This window comes from Mixophyes fleayi, chromosome 1 (genome assembly GCF_038048845.1).
Source record: "Mixophyes fleayi isolate aMixFle1 chromosome 1, aMixFle1.hap1, whole genome shotgun sequence".
Classification (NCBI taxonomy): domain Eukaryota; kingdom Metazoa; phylum Chordata; class Amphibia; order Anura; family Limnodynastidae; genus Mixophyes; species Mixophyes fleayi.
This window is the reverse complement of record NC_134402.1, coordinates 242305665-242333487: the sequence shown is the minus strand read 5'-3', so window position 1 is coordinate 242333487 and position 27823 is coordinate 242305665. Positions and strand designations below refer to the sequence as shown.

The 27823-nt window shown below is 36.5% G+C and overlaps 9 non-coding genes across 9 annotated transcripts; all 9 read right to left on the bottom strand.

Moving 5' to 3' along the window:
* Positions 1 to 1719: 1719 nt before the first annotated feature.
* TRNAL-CAG (transfer RNA leucine (anticodon CAG)) lies at positions 1720 to 1802 on the bottom strand. Its single transcript has one exon. It is a non-coding gene; the product is annotated as a tRNA-Leu (tRNA).
* A 5443-nt stretch (positions 1803 to 7245) lies between these two features.
* On the bottom strand, positions 7246 to 7328 carry TRNAL-CAG (transfer RNA leucine (anticodon CAG)). The gene has a single exon. It is a non-coding gene; the product is annotated as a tRNA-Leu (tRNA).
* A 1716-nt stretch (positions 7329 to 9044) lies between these two features.
* TRNAL-CAG (transfer RNA leucine (anticodon CAG)) lies at positions 9045 to 9127 on the bottom strand. The gene has a single exon. It is a non-coding gene; the product is annotated as a tRNA-Leu (tRNA).
* A 1783-nt stretch (positions 9128 to 10910) lies between these two features.
* On the bottom strand, positions 10911 to 10993 carry TRNAL-CAG (transfer RNA leucine (anticodon CAG)). Its single transcript has one exon. It is a non-coding gene; the product is annotated as a tRNA-Leu (tRNA).
* A 3644-nt stretch (positions 10994 to 14637) lies between these two features.
* TRNAL-CAG (transfer RNA leucine (anticodon CAG)) lies at positions 14638 to 14720 on the bottom strand. The gene has a single exon. It is a non-coding gene; the product is annotated as a tRNA-Leu (tRNA).
* A 5443-nt stretch (positions 14721 to 20163) lies between these two features.
* Positions 20164 to 20246, bottom strand: TRNAL-CAG (transfer RNA leucine (anticodon CAG)). Its single transcript has one exon. It is a non-coding gene; the product is annotated as a tRNA-Leu (tRNA).
* Positions 20247 to 21962: 1716 nt separating this feature from the next.
* TRNAL-CAG (transfer RNA leucine (anticodon CAG)) lies at positions 21963 to 22045 on the bottom strand. The gene has a single exon. It is a non-coding gene; the product is annotated as a tRNA-Leu (tRNA).
* A 1783-nt stretch (positions 22046 to 23828) lies between these two features.
* TRNAL-CAG (transfer RNA leucine (anticodon CAG)) lies at positions 23829 to 23911 on the bottom strand. Its single transcript has one exon. It is a non-coding gene; the product is annotated as a tRNA-Leu (tRNA).
* Positions 23912 to 26591: 2680 nt separating this feature from the next.
* On the bottom strand, positions 26592 to 26674 carry TRNAL-CAG (transfer RNA leucine (anticodon CAG)). The gene has a single exon. It is a non-coding gene; the product is annotated as a tRNA-Leu (tRNA).
* Positions 26675 to 27823: the final 1149 nt, after the last annotated feature.

Below are 27823 nucleotides of genomic sequence, written 5' to 3'. Positions count from 1 at the left end.
TTATGTTGCTGTTAAGACTTTTGATTTAAAGTATGGGTACAAATTGATTTTACAATCATTTGCACAGAAATATGTTCCTACTTGGCTAAATGACAGACATCTTGTACAAATAACATCGAAAAAGCTTTTTTAGTCATAGTTTAGCTTTTTCCAATTTGAATTTCCAATTGAATTTGGTATATGATGTACTTTTTTTCCCAATTCTTACAATGTCATGGGTTAAGACAGTATAGTTTTCTTTTAATTTTCAGCATTGGGAATCTTGTGCCAGAGTTTGTTGCTTAATCCATATTCATGCACCATTGAAATAGAATTTGGGAATCTTTAAAGAGCTGGCTAATGAATTTGGCTTATATGCTTGGTAGGATTGCTTTGTGGCGACACCAGTGGGATTTGAGGCCATGAGCTCTGCTTTACAAGAGCAATGCTCTGACCAATAATCATTGGAGCCCTCATTCGTAATGTGGAAGGTATTTTATCTTGCAAGGAAAATATATGAGGAAATGTAGATGATAAAAATGTAATGGAATAGGAGATGGAAATCAGAAGTACGATTGAAGACCTTATTTCCAAGGAAGGCTGCAACCTGAATTGTGGTTTGTTTCAAAGGGGTAATTATGTTGTGAGCGCTCGAGATTTCCGTGGTGGAAATTGAAACTGAGGTGTGAAGTGAGTGTTTGTCCAATTTTTAGGATGTTTTGTTACCTTTAAATTAGTATGAGGATATATAGAAGAAAGATAAAATGTAACCTTACTGTCAGGAGTGGGATTTGAACCCACGCCTCCAGGAGAGACTGCGACCTGAACGCAGCGCCTTAGACCGCTCGGCCATCCTGATACACAAAAGCTTAGTTTTTCGAAAAGTTGAATATAACAAAAAAGACAGCATATAGCTCTGACATACAAAAGTTCAGGTTTTCGAAAAGTTGAATATAACAAAAAAGACAGCATATAGCTCTGCTGTTTATGTTGCTGTTAAGACTTTTGATTTAAAGTATGGGTACAAATTGATTTTACAATCATTTGCACAGAAATATGTTCCTACTTGGCTAAATGACAGACATCTTGTACAAATAACATCGAAAAAGCTTTTTTAGTCATAGTTTACCTTTTTCTAATTTGAATTTCCAATTGAATTTGGTATTTGATGTACTTTTTTTCCCAATTCTTACAATGTCATGGGTTAAGACAGTATAGTTTTCTTTTAATTTTCAGCATTGGGAAGCTTGTGCCAGAGTTTGTTGCTTAATCCATATTCATGCACCATTGAAATAGAATTTGGGAATCTTTAAAGAGCTGGCTAATGAATTTGGCTTATATGCTTGGTAGGATTGCTTTGTGGCGACACCAGTGGGATTTGAGGCCATGAGCTCTGCTTTACAAGAGCAATGCTCTGACCAATAATCATTGGAGCCCTCATTCGTAATGTGGAAGGTATTTTATCTTGCAAGGAAAATATATGAGGAAATGTAGATGATAAAAATGTAATGGAATAGGAGATGGAAATCAGAAGTACGATTGAAGACCTTATTTCCAAGGAAGGCTGCAACCTGAATTGTGGTTTGTTTCAAAGGGGTAATTATGTTGTGAGCGCTCGAGATTTCCGTGGTGGAAATTGAAACTGAGGTGTGAAGTGAGTGTTTGTCCAATTTTTAGGATGTTTTGTTACCTTTAAATTAGTATGAGGATATATAGAAGAAAGATAAAATGTAACCTTACTGTCAGGAGTGGGATTTGAACCCACGCCTCCAGGAGAGACTGCGACCTGAACGCAGCGCCTTAGACCGCTCGGCCATCCTGACATACAAAAGCTTAGGTTTTCGAAAAGTTGAATATAACAAAAAAGACAGCATATAGCTCTGCTGTTTATGTTGCTGTTAAGACTTTTGATTTAAAGTATGGGTACAAATTGATTTTACAATCATTTGCACAGAAATATGTTCCTACTTGGCTAAATGACAGACATCTTGTACAAATAACATCGAAAAAGCTTTTTTAGTCATAGTTTAGCTTTTTCCAATTTGAATTTCCAATTGAATTTGGTATATGATGTACTTTTTTTCCCAATTCTTACAATGTCATGGGTTAAGACAGTATAGTTTTCTTTTAATTTTCAGCATTGGGAATCTTGTGCCAGAGTTTGTTGCTTAATCCATATTCATGCACCATTGAAATAGAATTTGGGAATCTTTAAAGAGCTGGCTAATGAATTTGGCTTATATGCTTGGTAGGATTGCTTTGTGGCGACACCAGTGGGATTTGAGGCCATGAGCTCTGCTTTACAAGAGCAATGCTCTGACCAATAATCATTGGAGTCCTCATTCGTAATGTGGAAGGTATTTTATCTTGCAAGGAAAATATATGAGGAAATGTAGATGATAAAAATGTAATGGAATAGGAGATGGAAATCAGAAGTACGATTGAAGACCTTATTTCCAAGGAAGGCTGCAACCTGAATTGTGGTTTGTTACAAAGGGGTAATTATGTTGTGAGCGCTCGAGATTTCCGTGGTGGAAATTGAAACTGAGGTGTGAAGTGAGTGTTTGTCCAATTTTTAGGATGTTTTGTTACCTTTAAATTAGTATGAGGATATATAGAAGAAAGATAAAATGTAACCTTACTATCAGGAGTGGGATTTGAACCCACGCCTCCAGGAGAGACTGCGACCGCAGCGCCTTAGAACGCTCGGCCATCCTGACATACAAAAGCTTAGGTTTTCGAAAAGTTGAATATAACAAAAAAGACAGCATATAGCTCTGCTGTTTATGTTGCTGTTAAGACTTTTGATTTAAAGTATGGGTACAAATTGATTTTACAATCATTTGCACAGAAATATGTTCCTACTTGGCTAAATGACAGACATCTTGTACAAATAACATCGAAAAAGCTTTTTTAGTCATAGTTTAGCTTTTTCCAATTTGAATTTCCAATTGAATTTGGTATATGATGTACTTTTTTTCCCAATTCTTACAATGTCATGGGTTAAGACAGTATAGTTTTCTTTTAATTTTCAGCATTGGGAATCTTGTGCCAGAGTTTGTTGCTTAATCCATATTCATGCACCATTGAAATAGAATTTGGGAATCTTTAAAGAGCTGGCTAATGAATTTGGCTTATATGCTTGGTAGGATTGCTTTGTGGCGACACCAGTGGGATTTGAGGCCATGAGCTCTGCTTTACAAGAGCAATGCTCTGACCAATAATCATTGGAGCCCTCATTCGTAATGTGGAAGGTATTTTATCTTGCAAGGAAAATATATGAGGAAATGTAGATGATAAAAATGTAATGGAATAGGAGATGGAAATCAGAAGTACGATTGAAGACCTTATTTCCAAGGAAGGCTGCAACCTGAATTGTGGTTTGTTTCAAAGGGGTAATTATGTTGTGAGCGCTCGAGATTTCCGTGGTGGAAATTGAAACTGAGGTGTGAAGTGAGTGTTTGTCCAATTTTTAGGATGTTTTGTTACCTTTAAATTAGTATGAGGATATATAGAAGAAAGATAAAATGTAACCTTACTGTCAGGAGTGGGATTTGAACCCACGCCTCCAGGAGAGACTGCGACCTGAACGCAGCGCCTTAGACCGCTCGGCCATCCTGATACACAAAAGCTTAGTTTTTCGAAAAGTTGAATATAACAAAAAAGACAGCATATAGCTCTGACATACAAAAGTTCAGGTTTTCGAAAAGTTGAATATAACAAAAAAGACAGCATATAGCTCTGCTGTTTATGTTGCTGTTAAGACTTTTGATTTAAAGTATGGGTACAAATTGATTTTACAATCATTTGCACAGAAATATGTTCCTACTTGGCTAAATGACAGACATCTTGTACAAATAACATCGAAAAAGCTTTTTTAGTCATAGTTTAGCTTTTTCCAATTTGAATTTCTAATTGAATTTGGTATTTGATGTACTTTTTTTCCCAATTCTTACAATGTCATGGGTTAAGACAGTATAGTTTTCTTTTAATTTTCAGCATTGGGAAGCTTGTGCCAGAGTTTGTTGCTTAATCCATATTCATGCACCATTGAAATAGAATTTGGGAATCTTTAAAGAGCTGGCTAATGAATTTGGCTTATATGCTTGGTAGGATTGCTTTGTGGCGACACCAGTGGGATTTGAGGCCATGAGCTCTGCTTTACAAGAGCAATGCTCTGACCAATAATCATTGGAGTCCTCATTCGTAATGTGGAAGGTATTTTATCTTGCAAGGAAAATATATGAGGAAATGTAGATGATAAAAATGTAATGGAATAGGAGATGGAAATCAGAAGTACGATTGAAGACCTTATTTCCAAGGAAGGCTGCAACCTGAATTGTGGTTTGTTTCAAAGGGGTAATTATGTTGTGAGCGCTCGAGATTTCCGTGGTGGAAATTGAAACTGAGGTGTGAAGTGAGTGTTTGTCCAATTTTTAAGATGTTTTGTTACCTTTAAATTAGTATGAGGATATATAGAAGAAAGATAAAATGTAACCTTACTGTCAGGAGTGGGATTTGAACCCACGCCTCCAGGAGAGACTGCGACCTGAACGCAGCGCCTTAGAACGCTCGGCCATCCTGACATACAAAAGCTTAGGTTTTCGAAAAGTTGAATATAACAAAAAAGACAGCATATAGCTCTGCTGTTTATGTTGCTGTTAAGACTTTTGATTTAAAGTATGGGTACAAATTGATTTTACAATCATTTGCACAGAAATATGTTCCTACTTGGCTAAATGACAGACATCTTGTACAAATAACATCGAAAAAGCTTTTTTAGTCATAGTTTAGCTTTTTCCAATTTGAATTTCTAATTGAATTTGGTATATGATGTACTTTTTTTCCCAATTCTTACAATGTCATGGGTTAAGACAGTATAGTTTTCTTTTAATTTTCAGCATTGGGAAGCTTGTGCCAGAGTTTGTTGCTTAATCCATATTCATGCACCATTGAAATAGAATTTGGGAATCTTTAAAGAGCTGGCTAATGAATTTGGCTTATATGCTTGGTAGGATTGCTTTGTGGCGACACCAGTGGGATTTGAGGCCATGAGCTCTGCTTTACAAGAGCAATGCTCTGACCAATAATCATTGGAGTCCTCATTCGTAATGTGGAAGGTATTTTATCTTGCAAGGAAAATATATGAGGAAATGTAGATGATAAAAATGTAATGGAATAGGAGATGGAAATCAGAAGTACGATTGAAGACCTTATTTCCAAGGAAGGCTGCAACCTGAATTGTGGTTTGTTACAAAGGGGTAATTATGTTGTGAGCGCTCGAGATTTCCGTGGTGGAAATTGAAACTGAGGTGTGAAGTGAGTGTTTGTCCAATTTTTAGGATGTTTTGTTACCTTTAAATTAGTATGAGGATATATAGAAGAAAGATAAAATGTAACCTTACTATCAGGAGTGGGATTTGAACCCACGCCTCCAGGAGAGACTGCGACCGCAGCGCCTTAGAACGCTCGGCCATCCTGACATACAAAAGCTTAGGTTTTCGAAAAGTTGAATATAACAAAAAAGACAGCATATAGCTCTGCTGTTTATGTTGCTGTTAAGACTTTTGATTTAAAGTATGGGTACAAATTGATTTTACAATCATTTGCACAGAAATATGTTCCTACTTGGCTAAATGACAGACATCTTGTACAAATAACATCGAAAAAGCTTTTTTAGTCATAGTTTAGCTTTTTCCAATTTGAATTTCCAATTGAATTTGGTATATGATGTACTTTTTTTCCCAATTCTTACAATGTCATGGGTTAAGACAGTATAGTTTTCTTTTAATTTTCAGCATTGGGAATCTTGTGCCAGAGTTTGTTGCTTAATCCATATTCATGCACCATTGAAATAGAATTTGGGAATCTTTAAAGAGCTGGCTAATGAATTTGGCTTATATGCTTGGTAGGATTGCTTTGTGGCGACACCAGTGGGATTTGAGGCCATGAGCTCTGCTTTACAAGAGCAATGCTCTGACCAATAATCATTGGAGCCCTCATTCGTAATGTGGAAGGTATTTTATCTTGCAAGGAAAATATATGAGGAAATGTAGATGATAAAAATGTAATGGAATAGGAGATGGAAATCAGAAGTACGATTGAAGACCTTATTTCCAAGGAAGGCTGCAACCTGAATTGTGGTTTGTTTCAAAGGGGTAATTATGTTGTGAGCGCTCGAGATTTCCGTGGTGGAAATTGAAACTGAGGTGTGAAGTGAGTGTTTGTCCAATTTTTAGGATGTTTTGTTACCTTTAAATTAGTATGAGGATATATAGAAGAAAGATAAAATGTAACCTTACTGTCAGGAGTGGGATTTGAACCCACGCCTCCAGGAGAGACTGCGACCTGAACGCAGCGCCTTAGACCGCTCGGCCATCCTGATACACAAAAGCTTAGTTTTTCGAAAAGTTGAATATAACAAAAAAGACAGCATATAGCTCTGACATACAAAAGTTCAGGTTTTCGAAAAGTTGAATATAACAAAAAAGACAGCATATAGCTCTGCTGTTTATGTTGCTGTTAAGACTTTTGATTTAAAGTATGGGTACAAATTGATTTTACAATCATTTGCACAGAAATATGTTCCTACTTGGCTAAATGACAGACATCTTGTACAAATAACATCGAAAAAGCTTTTTTAGTCATAGTTTACCTTTTTCTAATTTGAATTTCCAATTGAATTTGGTATTTGATGTACTTTTTTTCCCAATTCTTACAATGTCATGGGTTAAGACAGTATAGTTTTCTTTTAATTTTCAGCATTGGGAAGCTTGTGCCAGAGTTTGTTGCTTAATCCATATTCATGCACCATTGAAATAGAATTTGGGAATCTTTAAAGAGCTGGCTAATGAATTTGGCTTATATGCTTGGTAGGATTGCTTTGTGGCGACACCAGTGGGATTTGAGGCCATGAGCTCTGCTTTACAAGAGCAATGCTCTGACCAATAATCATTGGAGCCCTCATTCGTAATGTGGAAGGTATTTTATCTTGCAAGGAAAATATATGAGGAAATGTAGATGATAAAAATGTAATGGAATAGGAGATGGAAATCAGAAGTACGATTGAAGACCTTATTTCCAAGGAAGGCTGCAACCTGAATTGTGGTTTGTTTCAAAGGGGTAATTATGTTGTGAGCGCTCGAGATTTCCGTGGTGGAAATTGAAACTGAGGTGTGAAGTGAGTGTTTGTCCAATTTTTAGGATGTTTTGTTACCTTTAAATTAGTATGAGGATATATAGAAGAAAGATAAAATGTAACCTTACTGTCAGGAGTGGGATTTGAACCCACGCCTCCAGGAGAGACTGCGACCTGAACGCAGCGCCTTAGACCGCTCGGCCATCCTGACATACAAAAGCTTAGGTTTTCGAAAAGTTGAATATAACAAAAAAGACAGCATATAGCTCTGCTGTTTATGTTGCTGTTAAGACTTTTGATTTAAAGTATGGGTACAAATTGATTTTACAATCATTTGCACAGAAATATGTTCCTACTTGGCTAAATGACAGACATCTTGTACAAATAACATCGAAAAAGCTTTTTTAGTCATAGTTTAGCTTTTTCCAATTTGAATTTCCAATTGAATTTGGTATATGATGTACTTTTTTTCCCAATTCTTACAATGTCATGGGTTAAGACAGTATAGTTTTCTTTTAATTTTCAGCATTGGGAATCTTGTGCCAGAGTTTGTTGCTTAATCCATATTCATGCACCATTGAAATAGAATTTGGGAATCTTTAAAGAGCTGGCTAATGAATTTGGCTTATATGCTTGGTAGGATTGCTTTGTGGCGACACCAGTGGGATTTGAGGCCATGAGCTCTGCTTTACAAGAGCAATGCTCTGACCAATAATCATTGGAGTCCTCATTCGTAATGTGGAAGGTATTTTATCTTGCAAGGAAAATATATGAGGAAATGTAGATGATAAAAATGTAATGGAATAGGAGATGGAAATCAGAAGTACGATTGAAGACCTTATTTCCAAGGAAGGCTGCAACCTGAATTGTGGTTTGTTACAAAGGGGTAATTATGTTGTGAGCGCTCGAGATTTCCGTGGTGGAAATTGAAACTGAGGTGTGAAGTGAGTGTTTGTCCAATTTTTAGGATGTTTTGTTACCTTTAAATTAGTATGAGGATATATAGAAGAAAGATAAAATGTAACCTTACTATCAGGAGTGGGATTTGAACCCACGCCTCCAGGAGAGACTGCGACCGCAGCGCCTTAGAACGCTCGGCCATCCTGACATACAAAAGCTTAGGTTTTCGAAAAGTTGAATATAACAAAAAAGACAGCATATAGCTCTGCTGTTTATGTTGCTGTTAAGACTTTTGATTTAAAGTATGGGTACAAATTGATTTTACAATCATTTGCACAGAAATATGTTCCTACTTGGCTAAATGACAGACATCTTGTACAAATAACATCGAAAAAGCTTTTTTAGTCATAGTTTAGCTTTTTCCAATTTGAATTTCCAATTGAATTTGGTATATGATGTACTTTTTTTCCCAATTCTTACAATGTCATGGGTTAAGACAGTATAGTTTTCTTTTAATTTTCAGCATTGGGAATCTTGTGCCAGAGTTTGTTGCTTAATCCATATTCATGCACCATTGAAATAGAATTTGGGAATCTTTAAAGAGCTGGCTAATGAATTTGGCTTATATGCTTGGTAGGATTGCTTTGTGGCGACACCAGTGGGATTTGAGGCCATGAGCTCTGCTTTACAAGAGCAATGCTCTGACCAATAATCATTGGAGCCCTCATTCGTAATGTGGAAGGTATTTTATCTTGCAAGGAAAATATATGAGGAAATGTAGATGATAAAAATGTAATGGAATAGGAGATGGAAATCAGAAGTACGATTGAAGACCTTATTTCCAAGGAAGGCTGCAACCTGAATTGTGGTTTGTTTCAAAGGGGTAATTATGTTGTGAGCGCTCGAGATTTCCGTGGTGGAAATTGAAACTGAGGTGTGAAGTGAGTGTTTGTCCAATTTTTAGGATGTTTTGTTACCTTTAAATTAGTATGAGGATATATAGAAGAAAGATAAAATGTAACCTTACTGTCAGGAGTGGGATTTGAACCCACGCCTCCAGGAGAGACTGCGACCTGAACGCAGCGCCTTAGACCGCTCGGCCATCCTGACATACAAAAGCTTAGGTTTTCGAAAAGTTGAATATAACAAAAAAGACAGCATATAGCTCTGCTGTTTATGTTGCTGTTAAGACTTTTGATTTAAAGTATGGGTACAAATTGATTTTACAATCATTTGCACAGAAATATGTTCCTACTTGGCTAAATGACAGACATCTTGTACAAATAACATCGAAAAAGCTTTTTTAGTCATAGTTTAGCTTTTTCCAATTTGAATTTCCAATTGAATTTGGTATATGATGTACTTTTTTTCCCAATTCTTACAATGTCATGGGTTAAGACAGTATAGTTTTCTTTTAATTTTCAGCATTGGGAATCTTGTGCCAGAGTTTGTTGCTTAATCCATATTCATGCACCATTGAAATAGAATTTGGGAATCTTTAAAGAGCTGGCTAATGAATTTGGCTTATATGCTTGGTAGGATTGCTTTGTGGCGACACCAGTGGGATTTGAGGCCATGAGCTCTGCTTTACAAGAGCAATGCTCTGACCAATAATCATTGGAGCCCTCATTCGTAATGTGGAAGGTATTTTATCTTGCAAGGAAAATATATGAGGAAATGTAGATGATAAAAATGTAATGGAATAGGAGATGGAAATCAGAAGTACGATTGAAGACCTTATTTCCAAGGAAGGCTGCAACCTGAATTGTGGTTTGTTTCAAAGGGGTAATTATGTTGTGAGCGCTCGAGATTTCCGTGGTGGAAATTGAAACTGAGGTGTGAAGTGAGTGTTTGTCCAATTTTTAGGATGTTTTGTTACCTTTAAATTAGTATGAGGATATATAGAAGAAAGATAAAATGTAACCTTACTGTCAGGAGTGGGATTTGAACCCACGCCTCCAGGAGAGACTGCGACCTGAACGCAGCGCCTTAGACCGCTCGGCCATCCTGATACACAAAAGCTTAGTTTTTCGAAAAGTTGAATATAACAAAAAAGACAGCATATAGCTCTGACATACAAAAGTTCAGGTTTTCGAAAAGTTGAATATAACAAAAAAGACAGCATATAGCTCTGCTGTTTATGTTGCTGTTAAGACTTTTGATTTAAAGTATGGGTACAAATTGATTTTACAATCATTTGCACAGAAATATGTTCCTACTTGGCTAAATGACAGACATCTTGTACAAATAACATCGAAAAAGCTTTTTTAGTCATAGTTTACCTTTTTCTAATTTGAATTTCCAATTGAATTTGGTATTTGATGTACTTTTTTTCCCAATTCTTACAATGTCATGGGTTAAGACAGTATAGTTTTCTTTTAATTTTCAGCATTGGGAAGCTTGTGCCAGAGTTTGTTGCTTAATCCATATTCATGCACCATTGAAATAGAATTTGGGAATCTTTAAAGAGCTGGCTAATGAATTTGGCTTATATGCTTGGTAGGATTGCTTTGTGGCGACACCAGTGGGATTTGAGGCCATGAGCTCTGCTTTACAAGAGCAATGCTCTGACCAATAATCATTGGAGCCCTCATTCGTAATGTGGAAGGTATTTTATCTTGCAAGGAAAATATATGAGGAAATGTAGATGATAAAAATGTAATGGAATAGGAGATGGAAATCAGAAGTACGATTGAAGACCTTATTTCCAAGGAAGGCTGCAACCTGAATTGTGGTTTGTTTCAAAGGGGTAATTATGTTGTGAGCGCTCGAGATTTCCGTGGTGGAAATTGAAACTGAGGTGTGAAGTGAGTGTTTGTCCAATTTTTAGGATGTTTTGTTACCTTTAAATTAGTATGAGGATATATAGAAGAAAGATAAAATGTAACCTTACTGTCAGGAGTGGGATTTGAACCCACGCCTCCAGGAGAGACTGCGACCTGAACGCAGCGCCTTAGACCGCTCGGCCATCCTGACATACAAAAGCTTAGGTTTTCGAAAAGTTGAATATAACAAAAAAGACAGCATATAGCTCTGCTGTTTATGTTGCTGTTAAGACTTTTGATTTAAAGTATGGGTACAAATTGATTTTACAATCATTTGCACAGAAATATGTTCCTACTTGGCTAAATGACAGACATCTTGTACAAATAACATCGAAAAAGCTTTTTTAGTCATAGTTTAGCTTTTTCCAATTTGAATTTCCAATTGAATTTGGTATATGATGTACTTTTTTTCCCAATTCTTACAATGTCATGGGTTAAGACAGTATAGTTTTCTTTTAATTTTCAGCATTGGGAATCTTGTGCCAGAGTTTGTTGCTTAATCCATATTCATGCACCATTGAAATAGAATTTGGGAATCTTTAAAGAGCTGGCTAATGAATTTGGCTTATATGCTTGGTAGGATTGCTTTGTGGCGACACCAGTGGGATTTGAGGCCATGAGCTCTGCTTTACAAGAGCAATGCTCTGACCAATAATCATTGGAGTCCTCATTCGTAATGTGGAAGGTATTTTATCTTGCAAGGAAAATATATGAGGAAATGTAGATGATAAAAATGTAATGGAATAGGAGATGGAAATCAGAAGTACGATTGAAGACCTTATTTCCAAGGAAGGCTGCAACCTGAATTGTGGTTTGTTACAAAGGGGTAATTATGTTGTGAGCGCTCGAGATTTCCGTGGTGGAAATTGAAACTGAGGTGTGAAGTGAGTGTTTGTCCAATTTTTAGGATGTTTTGTTACCTTTAAATTAGTATGAGGATATATAGAAGAAAGATAAAATGTAACCTTACTATCAGGAGTGGGATTTGAACCCACGCCTCCAGGAGAGACTGCGACCGCAGCGCCTTAGAACGCTCGGCCATCCTGACATACAAAAGCTTAGGTTTTCGAAAAGTTGAATATAACAAAAAAGACAGCATATAGCTCTGCTGTTTATGTTGCTGTTAAGACTTTTGATTTAAAGTATGGGTACAAATTGATTTTACAATCATTTGCACAGAAATATGTTCCTACTTGGCTAAATGACAGACATCTTGTACAAATAACATCGAAAAAGCTTTTTTAGTCATAGTTTAGCTTTTTCCAATTTGAATTTCCAATTGAATTTGGTATATGATGTACTTTTTTTCCCAATTCTTACAATGTCATGGGTTAAGACAGTATAGTTTTCTTTTAATTTTCAGCATTGGGAATCTTGTGCCAGAGTTTGTTGCTTAATCCATATTCATGCACCATTGAAATAGAATTTGGGAATCTTTAAAGAGCTGGCTAATGAATTTGGCTTATATGCTTGGTAGGATTGCTTTGTGGCGACACCAGTGGGATTTGAGGCCATGAGCTCTGCTTTACAAGAGCAATGCTCTGACCAATAATCATTGGAGCCCTCATTCGTAATGTGGAAGGTATTTTATCTTGCAAGGAAAATATATGAGGAAATGTAGATGATAAAAATGTAATGGAATAGGAGATGGAAATCAGAAGTACGATTGAAGACCTTATTTCCAAGGAAGGCTGCAACCTGAATTGTGGTTTGTTTCAAAGGGGTAATTATGTTGTGAGCGCTCGAGATTTCCGTGGTGGAAATTGAAACTGAGGTGTGAAGTGAGTGTTTGTCCAATTTTTAGGATGTTTTGTTACCTTTAAATTAGTATGAGGATATATAGAAGAAAGATAAAATGTAACCTTACTGTCAGGAGTGGGATTTGAACCCACGCCTCCAGGAGAGACTGCGACCTGAACGCAGCGCCTTAGACCGCTCGGCCATCCTGATACACAAAAGCTTAGTTTTTCGAAAAGTTGAATATAACAAAAAAGACAGCATATAGCTCTGACATACAAAAGTTCAGGTTTTCGAAAAGTTGAATATAACAAAAAAGACAGCATATAGCTCTGCTGTTTATGTTGCTGTTAAGACTTTTGATTTAAAGTATGGGTACAAATTGATTTTACAATCATTTGCACAGAAATATGTTCCTACTTGGCTAAATGACAGACATCTTGTACAAATAACATCGAAAAAGCTTTTTTAGTCATAGTTTAGCTTTTTCCAATTTGAATTTCCAATTGAATTTGGTATATGATGTACTTTTTTTCCCAATTCTTACAATGTCATGGGTTAAGACAGTATAGTTTTCTTTTAATTTTCAGCATTGGGAATCTTGTGCCAGAGTTTGTTGCTTAATCCATATTCATGCACCATTGAAATAGAATTTGGGAATCTTTAAAGAGCTGGCTAATGAATTTGGCTTATATGCTTGGTAGGATTGCTTTGTGGCGACACCAGTGGGATTTGAGGCCATGAGCTCTGCTTTACAAGAGCAATGCTCTGACCAATAATCATTGGAGCCCTCATTCGTAATGTGGAAGGTATTTTATCTTGCAAGGAAAATATATGAGGAAATGTAGATGATAAAAATGTAATGGAATAGGAGATGGAAATCAGAAGTACGATTGAAGACCTTATTTCCAAGGAAGGCTGCAACCTGAATTGTGGTTTGTTTCAAAGGGGTAATTATGTTGTGAGCGCTCGAGATTTCCGTGGTGGAAATTGAAACTGAGGTGTGAAGTGAGTGTTTGTCCAATTTTTAGGATGTTTTGTTACCTTTAAATTAGTATGAGGATATATAGAAGAAAGATAAAATGTAACCTTACTGTCAGGAGTGGGATTTGAACCCACGCCTCCAGGAGAGACTGCGACCTGAACGCAGCGCCTTAGACCGCTCGGCCATCCTGATACACAAAAGCTTAGTTTTTCGAAAAGTTGAATATAACAAAAAAGACAGCATATAGCTCTGACATACAAAAGTTCAGGTTTTCGAAAAGTTGAATATAACAAAAAAGACAGCATATAGCTCTGCTGTTTATGTTGCTGTTAAGACTTTTGATTTAAAGTATGGGTACAAATTGATTTTACAATCATTTGCACAGAAATATGTTCCTACTTGGCTAAATGACAGACATCTTGTACAAATAACATCGAAAAAGCTTTTTTAGTCATAGTTTACCTTTTTCTAATTTGAATTTCCAATTGAATTTGGTATTTGATGTACTTTTTTTCCCAATTCTTACAATGTCATGGGTTAAGACAGTATAGTTTTCTTTTAATTTTCAGCATTGGGAAGCTTGTGCCAGAGTTTGTTGCTTAATCCATATTCATGCACCATTGAAATAGAATTTGGGAATCTTTAAAGAGCTGGCTAATGAATTTGGCTTATATGCTTGGTAGGATTGCTTTGTGGCGACACCAGTGGGATTTGAGGCCATGAGCTCTGCTTTACAAGAGCAATGCTCTGACCAATAATCATTGGAGCCCTCATTCGTAATGTGGAAGGTATTTTATCTTGCAAGGAAAATATATGAGGAAATGTAGATGATAAAAATGTAATGGAATAGGAGATGGAAATCAGAAGTACGATTGAAGACCTTATTTCCAAGGAAGGCTGCAACCTGAATTGTGGTTTGTTTCAAAGGGGTAATTATGTTGTGAGCGCTCGAGATTTCCGTGGTGGAAATTGAAACTGAGGTGTGAAGTGAGTGTTTGTCCAATTTTTAGGATGTTTTGTTACCTTTAAATTAGTATGAGGATATATAGAAGAAAGATAAAATGTAACCTTACTGTCAGGAGTGGGATTTGAACCCACGCCTCCAGGAGAGACTGCGACCTGAACGCAGCGCCTTAGACCGCTCGGCCATCCTGACATACAAAAGCTTAGGTTTTCGAAAAGTTGAATATAACAAAAAAGACAGCATATAGCTCTGCTGTTTATGTTGCTGTTAAGACTTTTGATTTAAAGTATGGGTACAAATTGATTTTACAATCATTTGCACAGAAATATGTTCCTACTTGGCTAAATGACAGACATCTTGTACAAATAACATCGAAAAAGCTTTTTTAGTCATAGTTTAGCTTTTTCCAATTTGAATTTCCAATTGAATTTGGTATATGATGTACTTTTTTTCCCAATTCTTACAATGTCATGGGTTAAGACAGTATAGTTTTCTTTTAATTTTCAGCATTGGGAATCTTGTGCCAGAGTTTGTTGCTTAATCCATATTCATGCACCATTGAAATAGAATTTGGGAATCTTTAAAGAGCTGGCTAATGAATTTGGCTTATATGCTTGGTAGGATTGCTTTGTGGCGACACCAGTGGGATTTGAGGCCATGAGCTCTGCTTTACAAGAGCAATGCTCTGACCAATAATCATTGGAGTCCTCATTCGTAATGTGGAAGGTATTTTATCTTGCAAGGAAAATATATGAGGAAATGTAGATGATAAAAATGTAATGGAATAGGAGATGGAAATCAGAAGTACGATTGAAGACCTTATTTCCAAGGAAGGCTGCAACCTGAATTGTGGTTTGTTACAAAGGGGTAATTATGTTGTGAGCGCTCGAGATTTCCGTGGTGGAAATTGAAACTGAGGTGTGAAGTGAGTGTTTGTCCAATTTTTAGGATGTTTTGTTACCTTTAAATTAGTATGAGGATATATAGAAGAAAGATAAAATGTAACCTTACTATCAGGAGTGGGATTTGAACCCACGCCTCCAGGAGAGACTGCGACCGCAGCGCCTTAGAACGCTCGGCCATCCTGACATACAAAAGCTTAGGTTTTCGAAAAGTTGAATATAACAAAAAAGACAGCATATAGCTCTGCTGTTTATGTTGCTGTTAAGACTTTTGATTTAAAGTATGGGTACAAATTGATTTTACAATCATTTGCACAGAAATATGTTCCTACTTGGCTAAATGACAGACATCTTGTACAAATAACATCGAAAAAGCTTTTTTAGTCATAGTTTAGCTTTTTCCAATTTGAATTTCCAATTGAATTTGGTATATGATGTACTTTTTTTCCCAATTCTTACAATGTCATGGGTTAAGACAGTATAGTTTTCTTTTAATTTTCAGCATTGGGAATCTTGTGCCAGAGTTTGTTGCTTAATCCATATTCATGCACCATTGAAATAGAATTTGGGAATCTTTAAAGAGCTGGCTAATGAATTTGGCTTATATGCTTGGTAGGATTGCTTTGTGGCGACACCAGTGGGATTTGAGGCCATGAGCTCTGCTTTACAAGAGCAATGCTCTGACCAATAATCATTGGAGCCCTCATTCGTAATGTGGAAGGTATTTTATCTTGCAAGGAAAATATATGAGGAAATGTAGATGATAAAAATGTAATGGAATAGGAGATGGAAATCAGAAGTACGATTGAAGACCTTATTTCCAAGGAAGGCTGCAACCTGAATTGTGGTTTGTTTCAAAGGGGTAATTATGTTGTGAGCGCTCGAGATTTCCGTGGTGGAAATTGAAACTGAGGTGTGAAGTGAGTGTTTGTCCAATTTTTAGGATGTTTTGTTACCTTTAAATTAGTATGAGGATATATAGAAGAAAGATAAAATGTAACCTTACTGTCAGGAGTGGGATTTGAACCCACGCCTCCAGGAGAGACTGCGACCTGAACGCAGCGCCTTAGACCGCTCGGCCATCCTGATACACAAAAGCTTAGTTTTTCGAAAAGTTGAATATAACAAAAAAGACAGCATATAGCTCTGACATACAAAAGTTCAGGTTTTCGAAAAGTTGAATATAACAAAAAAGACAGCATATAGCTCTGCTGTTTATGTTGCTGTTAAGACTTTTGATTTAAAGTATGGGTACAAATTGATTTTACAATCATTTGCACAGAAATATGTTCCTACTTGGCTAAATGACAGACATCTTGTACAAATAACATCGAAAAAGCTTTTTTAGTCATAGTTTAGCTTTTTCCAATTTGAATTTCTAATTGAATTTGGTATTTGATGTACTTTTTTTCCCAATTCTTACAATGTCATGGGTTAAGACAGTATAGTTTTCTTTTAATTTTCAGCATTGGGAAGCTTGTGCCAGAGTTTGTTGCTTAATCCATATTCATGCACCATTGAAATAGAATTTGGGAATCTTTAAAGAGCTGGCTAATGAATTTGGCTTATATGCTTGGTAGGATTGCTTTGTGGCGACACCAGTGGGATTTGAGGCCATGAGCTCTGCTTTACAAGAGCAATGCTCTGACCAATAATCATTGGAGTCCTCATTCGTAATGTGGAAGGTATTTTATCTTGCAAGGAAAATATATGAGGAAATGTAGATGATAAAAATGTAATGGAATAGGAGATGGAAATCAGAAGTACGATTGAAGACCTTATTTCCAAGGAAGGCTGCAACCTGAATTGTGGTTTGTTTCAAAGGGGTAATTATGTTGTGAGCGCTCGAGATTTCCGTGGTGGAAATTGAAACTGAGGTGTGAAGTGAGTGTTTGTCCAATTTTTAAGATGTTTTGTTACCTTTAAATTAGTATGAGGATATATAGAAGAAAGATAAAATGTAACCTTACTGTCAGGAGTGGGATTTGAACCCACGCCTCCAGGAGAGACTGCGACCTGAACGCAGCGCCTTAGAACGCTCGGCCATCCTGACATACAAAAGCTTAGGTTTTCGAAAAGTTGAATATAACAAAAAAGACAGCATATAGCTCTGCTGTTTATGTTGCTGTTAAGACTTTTGATTTAAAGTATGGGTACAAATTGATTTTACAATCATTTGCACAGAAATATGTTCCTACTTGGCTAAATGACAGACATCTTGTACAAATAACATCGAAAAAGCTTTTTTAGTCATAGTTTAGCTTTTTCCAATTTGAATTTCTAATTGAATTTGGTATATGATGTACTTTTTTTCCCAATTCTTACAATGTCATGGGTTAAGACAGTATAGTTTTCTTTTAATTTTCAGCATTGGGAAGCTTGTGCCAGAGTTTGTTGCTTAATCCATATTCATGCACCATTGAAATAGAATTTGGGAATCTTTAAAGAGCTGGCTAATGAATTTGGCTTATATGCTTGGTAGGATTGCTTTGTGGCGACACCAGTGGGATTTGAGGCCATGAGCTCTGCTTTACAAGAGCAATGCTCTGACCAATAATCATTGGAGTCCTCATTCGTAATGTGGAAGGTATTTTATCTTGCAAGGAAAATATATGAGGAAATGTAGATGATAAAAATGTAATGGAATAGGAGATGGAAATCAGAAGTACGATTGAAGACCTTATTTCCAAGGAAGGCTGCAACCTGAATTGTGGTTTGTTACAAAGGGGTAATTATGTTGTGAGCGCTCGAGATTTCCGTGGTGGAAATTGAAACTGAGGTGTGAAGTGAGTGTTTGTCCAATTTTTAGGATGTTTTGTTACCTTTAAATTAGTATGAGGATATATAGAAGAAAGATAAAATGTAACCTTACTATCAGGAGTGGGATTTGAACCCACGCCTCCAGGAGAGACTGCGACCGCAGCGCCTTAGAACGCTCGGCCATCCTGACATACAAAAGCTTAGGTTTTCGAAAAGTTGAATATAACAAAAAAGACAGCATATAGCTCTGCTGTTTATGTTGCTGTTAAGACTTTTGATTTAAAGTATGGGTACAAATTGATTTTACAATCATTTGCACAGAAATATGTTCCTACTTGGCTAAATGACAGACATCTTGTACAAATAACATCGAAAAAGCTTTTTTAGTCATAGTTTAGCTTTTTCCAATTTGAATTTCCAATTGAATTTGGTATATGATGTACTTTTTTTCCCAATTCTTACAATGTCATGGGTTAAGACAGTATAGTTTTCTTTTAATTTTCAGCATTGGGAATCTTGTGCCAGAGTTTGTTGCTTAATCCATATTCATGCACCATTGAAATAGAATTTGGGAATCTTTAAAGAGCTGGCTAATGAATTTGGCTTATATGCTTGGTAGGATTGCTTTGTGGCGACACCAGTGGGATTTGAGGCCATGAGCTCTGCTTTACAAGAGCAATGCTCTGACCAATAATCATTGGAGCCCTCATTCGTAATGTGGAAGGTATTTTATCTTGCAAGGAAAATATATGAGGAAATGTAGATGATAAAAATGTAATGGAATAGGAGATGGAAATCAGAAGTACGATTGAAGACCTTATTTCCAAGGAAGGCTGCAACCTGAATTGTGGTTTGTTTCAAAGGGGTAATTATGTTGTGAGCGCTCGAGATTTCCGTGGTGGAAATTGAAACTGAGGTGTGAAGTGAGTGTTTGTCCAATTTTTAGGATGTTTTGTTACCTTTAAATTAGTATGAGGATATATAGAAGAAAGATAAAATGTAACCTTACTGTCAGGAGTGGGATTTGAACCCACGCCTCCAGGAGAGACTGCGACCTGAACGCAGCGCCTTAGACCGCTCGGCCATCCTGATACACAAAAGCTTAGTTTTTCGAAAAGTTGAATATAACAAAAAAGACAGCATATAGCTCTGACATACAAAAGTTCAGGTTTTCGAAAAGTTGAATATAACAAAAAAGACAGCATATAGCTCTGCTGTTTATGTTGCTGTTAAGACTTTTGATTTAAAGTATGGGTACAAATTGATTTTACAATCATTTGCACAGAAATATGTTCCTACTTGGCTAAATGACAGACATCTTGTACAAATAACATCGAAAAAGCTTTTTTAGTCATAGTTTACCTTTTTCTAATTTGAATTTCCAATTGAATTTGGTATTTGATGTACTTTTTTTCCCAATTCTTACAATGTCATGGGTTAAGACAGTATAGTTTTCTTTTAATTTTCAGCATTGGGAAGCTTGTGCCAGAGTTTGTTGCTTAATCCATATTCATGCACCATTGAAATAGAATTTGGGAATCTTTAAAGAGCTGGCTAATGAATTTGGCTTATATGCTTGGTAGGATTGCTTTGTGGCGACACCAGTGGGATTTGAGGCCATGAGCTCTGCTTTACAAGAGCAATGCTCTGACCAATAATCATTGGAGCCCTCATTCGTAATGTGGAAGGTATTTTATCTTGCAAGGAAAATATATGAGGAAATGTAGATGATAAAAATGTAATGGAATAGGAGATGGAAATCAGAAGTACGATTGAAGACCTTATTTCCAAGGAAGGCTGCAACCTGAATTGTGGTTTGTTTCAAAGGGGTAATTATGTTGTGAGCGCTCGAGATTTCCGTGGTGGAAATTGAAACTGAGGTGTGAAGTGAGTGTTTGTCCAATTTTTAGGATGTTTTGTTACCTTTAAATTAGTATGAGGATATATAGAAGAAAGATAAAATGTAACCTTACTGTCAGGAGTGGGATTTGAACCCACGCCTCCAGGAGAGACTGCGACCTGAACGCAGCGCCTTAGACCGCTCGGCCATCCTGACATACAAAAGCTTAGGTTTTCGAAAAGTTGAATATAACAAAAAAGACAGCATATAGCTCTGCTGTTTATGTTGCTGTTAAGACTTTTGATTTAAAGTATGGGTACAAATTGATTTTACAATCATTTGCACAGAAATATGTTCCTACTTGGCTAAATGACAGACATCTTGTACAAATAACATCGAAAAAGCTTTTTTAGTCATAGTTTAGCTTTTTCCAATTTGAATTTCCAATTGAATTTGGTATATGATGTACTTTTTTTCCCAATTCTTACAATGTCATGGGTTAAGACAGTATAGTTTTCTTTTAATTTTCAGCATTGGGAATCTTGTGCCAGAGTTTGTTGCTTAATCCATATTCATGCACCATTGAAATAGAATTTGGGAATCTTTAAAGAGCTGGCTAATGAATTTGGCTTATATGCTTGGTAGGATTGCTTTGTGGCGACACCAGTGGGATTTGAGGCCATGAGCTCTGCTTTACAAGAGCAATGCTCTGACCAATAATCATTGGAGTCCTCATTCGTAATGTGGAAGGTATTTTATCTTGCAAGGAAAATATATGAGGAAATGTAGATGATAAAAATGTAATGGAATAGGAGATGGAAATCAGAAGTACGATTGAAGACCTTATTTCCAAGGAAGGCTGCAACCTGAATTGTGGTTTGTTACAAAGGGGTAATTATGTTGTGAGCGCTCGAGATTTCCGTGGTGGAAATTGAAACTGAGGTGTGAAGTGAGTGTTTGTCCAATTTTTAGGATGTTTTGTTACCTTTAAATTAGTATGAGGATATATAGAAGAAAGATAAAATGTAACCTTACTATCAGGAGTGGGATTTGAACCCACGCCTCCAGGAGAGACTGCGACCGCAGCGCCTTAGAACGCTCGGCCATCCTGACATACAAAAGCTTAGGTTTTCGAAAAGTTGAATATAACAAAAAAGACAGCATATAGCTCTGCTGTTTATGTTGCTGTTAAGACTTTTGATTTAAAGTATGGGTACAAATTGATTTTACAATCATTTGCACAGAAATATGTTCCTACTTGGCTAAATGACAGACATCTTGTACAAATAACATCGAAAAAGCTTTTTTAGTCATAGTTTAGCTTTTTCCAATTTGAATTTCCAATTGAATTTGGTATATGATGTACTTTTTTTCCCAATTCTTACAATGTCATGGGTTAAGACAGTATAGTTTTCTTTTAATTTTCAGCATTGGGAATCTTGTGCCAGAGTTTGTTGCTTAATCCATATTCATGCACCATTGAAATAGAATTTGGGAATCTTTAAAGAGCTGGCTAATGAATTTGGCTTATATGCTTGGTAGGATTGCTTTGTGGCGACACCAGTGGGATTTGAGGCCATGAGCTCTGCTTTACAAGAGCAATGCTCTGACCAATAATCATTGGAGCCCTCATTCGTAATGTGGAAGGTATTTTATCTTGCAAGGAAAATATATGAGGAAATGTAGATGATAAAAATGTAATGGAATAGGAGATGGAAATCAGAAGTACGATTGAAGACCTTATTTCCAAGGAAGGCTGCAACCTGAATTGTGGTTTGTTTCAAAGGGGTAATTATGTTGTGAGCGCTCGAGATTTCCGTGGTGGAAATTGAAACTGAGGTGTGAAGTGAGTGTTTGTCCAATTTTTAGGATGTTTTGTTACCTTTAAATTAGTATGAGGATATATAGAAGAAAGATAAAATGTAACCTTACTGTCAGGAGTGGGATTTGAACCCACGCCTCCAGGAGAGACTGCGACCTGAACGCAGCGCCTTAGACCGCTCGGCCATCCTGACATACAAAAGCTTAGGTTTTCGAAAAGTTGAATATAACAAAAAAGACAGCATATAGCTCTGCTGTTTATGTTGCTGTTAAGACTTTTGATTTAAAGTATGGGTACAAATTGATTTTACAATCATTTGCACAGAAATATGTTCCTACTTGGCTAAATGACAGACATCTTGTACAAATAACATCGAAAAAGCTTTTTTAGTCATAGTTTAGCTTTTTCCAATTTGAATTTCCAATTGAATTTGGTATATGATGTACTTTTTTTCCCAATTCTTACAATGTCATGGGTTAAGACAGTATAGTTTTCTTTTAATTTTCAGCATTGGGAATCTTGTGCCAGAGTTTGTTGCTTAATCCATATTCATGCACCATTGAAATAGAATTTGGGAATCTTTAAAGAGCTGGCTAATGAATTTGGCTTATATGCTTGGTAGGATTGCTTTGTGGCGACACCAGTGGGATTTGAGGCCATGAGCTCTGCTTTACAAGAGCAATGCTCTGACCAATAATCATTGGAGCCCTCATTCGTAATGTGGAAGGTATTTTATCTTGCAAGGAAAATATATGAGGAAATGTAGATGATAAAAATGTAATGGAATAGGAGATGGAAATCAGAAGTACGATTGAAGACCTTATTTCCAAGGAAGGCTGCAACCTGAATTGTGGTTTGTTTCAAAGGGGTAATTATGTTGTGAGCGCTCGAGATTTCCGTGGTGGAAATTGAAACTGAGGTGTGAAGTGAGTGTTTGTCCAATTTTTAGGATGTTTTGTTACCTTTAAATTAGTATGAGGATATATAGAAGAAAGATAAAATGTAACCTTACTGTCAGGAGTGGGATTTGAACCCACGCCTCCAGGAGAGACTGCGACCTGAACGCAGCGCCTTAGACCGCTCGGCCATCCTGATACACAAAAGCTTAGTTTTTCGAAAAGTTGAATATAACAAAAAAGACAGCATATAGCTCTGACATACAAAAGTTCAGGTTTTCGAAAAGTTGAATATAACAAAAAAGACAGCATATAGCTCTGCTGTTTATGTTGCTGTTAAGACTTTTGATTTAAAGTATGGGTACAAATTGATTTTACAATCATTTGCACAGAAATATGTTCCTACTTGGCTAAATGACAGACATCTTGTACAAATAACATCGAAAAAGCTTTTTTAGTCATAGTTTACCTTTTTCTAATTTGAATTTCCAATTGAATTTGGTATTTGATGTACTTTTTTTCCCAATTCTTACAATGTCATGGGTTAAGACAGTATAGTTTTCTTTTAATTTTCAGCATTGGGAAGCTTGTGCCAGAGTTTGTTGCTTAATCCATATTCATGCACCATTGAAATAGAATTTGGGAATCTTTAAAGAGCTGGCTAATGAATTTGGCTTATATGCTTGGTAGGATTGCTTTGTGGCGACACCAGTGGGATTTGAGGCCATGAGCTCTGCTTTACAAGAGCAATGCTCTGACCAATAATCATTGGAGCCCTCATTCGTAATGTGGAAGGTATTTTATCTTGCAAGGAAAATATATGAGGAAATGTAGATGATAAAAATGTAATGGAATAGGAGATGGAAATCAGAAGTACGATTGAAGACCTTATTTCCAAGGAAGGCTGCAACCTGAATTGTGGTTTGTTTCAAAGGGGTAATTATGTTGTGAGCGCTCGAGATTTCCGTGGTGGAAATTGAAACTGAGGTGTGAAGTGAGTGTTTGTCCAATTTTTAGGATGTTTTGTTACCTTTAAATTAGTATGAGGATATATAGAAGAAAGATAAAATGTAACCTTACTGTCAGGAGTGGGATTTGAACCCACGCCTCCAGGAGAGACTGCGACCTGAACGCAGCGCCTTAGACCGCTCGGCCATCCTGACATACAAAAGCTTAGGTTTTCGAAAAGTTGAATATAACAAAAAAGACAGCATATAGCTCTGCTGTTTATGTTGCTGTTAAGACTTTTGATTTAAAGTATGGGTACAAATTGATTTTACAATCATTTGCACAGAAATATGTTCCTACTTGGCTAAATGACAGACATCTTGTACAAATAACATCGAAAAAGCTTTTTTAGTCATAGTTTAGCTTTTTCCAATTTGAATTTCCAATTGAATTTGGTATATGATGTACTTTTTTTCCCAATTCTTACAATGTCATGGGTTAAGACAGTATAGTTTTCTTTTAATTTTCAGCATTGGGAATCTTGTGCCAGAGTTTGTTGCTTAATCCATATTCATGCACCATTGAAATAGAATTTGGGAATCTTTAAAGAGCTGGCTAATGAATTTGGCTTATATGCTTGGTAGGATTGCTTTGTGGCGACACCAGTGGGATTTGAGGCCATGAGCTCTGCTTTACAAGAGCAATGCTCTGACCAATAATCATTGGAGTCCTCATTCGTAATGTGGAAGGTATTTTATCTTGCAAGGAAAATATATGAGGAAATGTAGATGATAAAAATGTAATGGAATAGGAGATGGAAATCAGAAGTACGATTGAAGACCTTATTTCCAAGGAAGGCTGCAACCTGAATTGTGGTTTGTTACAAAGGGGTAATTATGTTGTGAGCGCTCGAGATTTCCGTGGTGGAAATTGAAACTGAGGTGTGAAGTGAGTGTTTGTCCAATTTTTAGGATGTTTTGTTACCTTTAAATTAGTATGAGGATATATAGAAGAAAGATAAAATGTAACCTTACTATCAGGAGTGGGATTTGAACCCACGCCTCCAGGAGAGACTGCGACCGCAGCGCCTTAGAACGCTCGGCCATCCTGACATACAAAAGCTTAGGTTTTCGAAAAGTTGAATATAACAAAAAAGACAGCATATAGCTCTGCTGTTTATGTTGCTGTTAAGACTTTTGATTTAAAGTATGGGTACAAATTGATTTTACAATCATTTGCACAGAAATATGTTCCTACTTGGCTAAATGACAGACATCTTGTACAAATAACATCGAAAAAGCTTTTTTAGTCATAGTTTAGCTTTTTCCAATTTGAATTTCCAATTGAATTTGGTATATGATGTACTTTTTTTCCCAATTCTTACAATGTCATGGGTTAAGACAGTATAGTTTTCTTTTAATTTTCAGCATTGGGAATCTTGTGCCAGAGTTTGTTGCTTAATCCATATTCATGCACCATTGAAATAGAATTTGGGAATCTTTAAAGAGCTGGCTAATGAATTTGGCTTATATGCTTGGTAGGATTGCTTTGTGGCGACACCAGTGGGATTTGAGGCCATGAGCTCTGCTTTACAAGAGCAATGCTCTGACCAATAATCATTGGAGCCCTCATTCGTAATGTGGAAGGTATTTTATCTTGCAAGGAAAATATATGAGGAAATGTAGATGATAAAAATGTAATGGAATAGGAGATGGAAATCAGAAGTACGATTGAAGACCTTATTTCCAAGGAAGGCTGCAACCTGAATTGTGGTTTGTTTCAAAGGGGTAATTATGTTGTGAGCGCTCGAGATTTCCGTGGTGGAAATTGAAACTGAGGTGTGAAGTGAGTGTTTGTCCAATTTTTAGGATGTTTTGTTACCTTTAAATTAGTATGAGGATATATAGAAGAAAGATAAAATGTAACCTTACTGTCAGGAGTGGGATTTGAACCCACGCCTCCAGGAGAGACTGCGACCTGAACGCAGCGCCTTAGACCGCTCGGCCATCCTGATACACAAAAGCTTAGTTTTTCGAAAAGTTGAATATAACAAAAAAGACAGCATATAGCTCTGACATACAAAAGTTCAGGTTTTCGAAAAGTTGAATATAACAAAAAAGACAGCATATAGCTCTGCTGTTTATGTTGCTGTTAAGACTTTTGATTTAAAGTATGGGTACAAATTGATTTTACAATCATTTGCACAGAAATATGTTCCTACTTGGCTAAATGACAGACATCTTGTACAAATAACATCGAAAAAGCTTTTTTAGTCATAGTTTAGCTTTTTCCAATTTGAATTTCTAATTGAATTTGGTATTTGATGTACTTTTTTTCCCAATTCTTACAATGTCATGGGTTAAGACAGTATAGTTTTCTTTTAATTTTCAGCATTGGGAAGCTTGTGCCAGAGTTTGTTGCTTAATCCATATTCATGCACCATTGAAATAGAATTTGGGAATCTTTAAAGAGCTGGCTAATGAATTTGGCTTATATGCTTGGTAGGATTGCTTTGTGGCGACACCAGTGGGATTTGAGGCCATGAGCTCTGCTTTACAAGAGCAATGCTCTGACCAATAATCATTGGAGTCCTCATTCGTAATGTGGAAGGTATTTTATCTTGCAAGGAAAATATATGAGGAAATGTAGATGATAAAAATGTAATGGAATAGGAGATGGAAATCAGAAGTACGATTGAAGACCTTATTTCCAAGGAAGGCTGCAACCTGAATTGTGGTTTGTTTCAAAGGGGTAATTATGTTGTGAGCGCTCGAGATTTCCGTGGTGGAAATTGAAACTGAGGTGTGAAGTGAGTGTTTGTCCAATTTTTAGGATGTTTTGTTACCTTTAAATTAGTATGAGGATATATAGAAGAAAGATAAAATGTAACCTTACTGTCAGGAGTGGGATTTGAACCCACGCCTCCAGGAGAGACTGCGACCTGAACGCAGCGCCTTAGACCGCTCGGCCATCCTGACATACAAAAGCTTAGGTTTTCGAAAAGTTGAATATAACAAAAAAGACAGCATATAGCTCTGCTGTTTATGTTGCTGTTAAGACTTTTGATTTAAAGTATGGGTACAAATTGATTTTACAATCATTTGCACAGAAATATGTTCCTACTTGGCTAAATGACAGACATCTTGTACAAATAACATCGAAAAAGCTTTTTTAGTCATAGTTTAGCTTTTTCCAATTTGAATTTCCAATTGAATTTGGTATATGATGTACTTTTTTTCCCAATTCTTACAATGTCATGGGTTAAGACAGTATAGTTTTCTTTTAATTTTCAGCATTGGGAATCTTGTGCCAGAGTTTGTTGCTTAATCCATATTCATGCACCATTGAAATAGAATTTGGGAATCTTTAAAGAGCTGGCTAATGAATTTGGCTTATATGCTTGGTAGGATTGCTTTGTGGCGACACCAGTGGGATTTGAGGCCATGAGCTCTGCTTTACAAGAGCAATGCTCTGACCAATAATCATTGGAGCCCTCATTCGTAATGTGGAAGGTATTTTATCTTGCAAGGAAAATATATGAGGAAATGTAGATGATAAAAATGTAATGGAATAGGAGATGGAAATCAGAAGTACGATTGAAGACCTTATTTCCAAGGAAGGCTGCAACCTGAATTGTGGTTTGTTTCAAAGGGGTAATTATGTTGTGAGCGCTCGAGATTTCCGTGGTGGAAATTGAAACTGAGGTGTGAAGTGAGTGTTTGTCCAATTTTTAGGATGTTTTGTTACCTTTAAATTAGTATGAGGATATATAGAAGAAAGATAAAATGTAACCTTACTGTCAGGAGTGGGATTTGAACCCACGCCTCCAGGAGAGACTGCGACCTGAACGCAGCGCCTTAGACCGCTCGGCCATCCTGATACACAAAAGCTTAGTTTTTCGAAAAGTTGAATATAACAAAAAAGACAGCATATAGCTCTGCTGTTTATGTTGCTGTTAAGACTTTTGATTTAAAGTATGGGTACAAATTGATTTTACAATCATTTGCACAGAAATATGTTCCTACTTGGCTAAATGACAGACATCTTGTACAAATAACATCGAAAAAGCTTTTTTAGTCATAGTTTAGCTTTTTCCAATTTGAATTTCCAATTGAATTTGGTATATG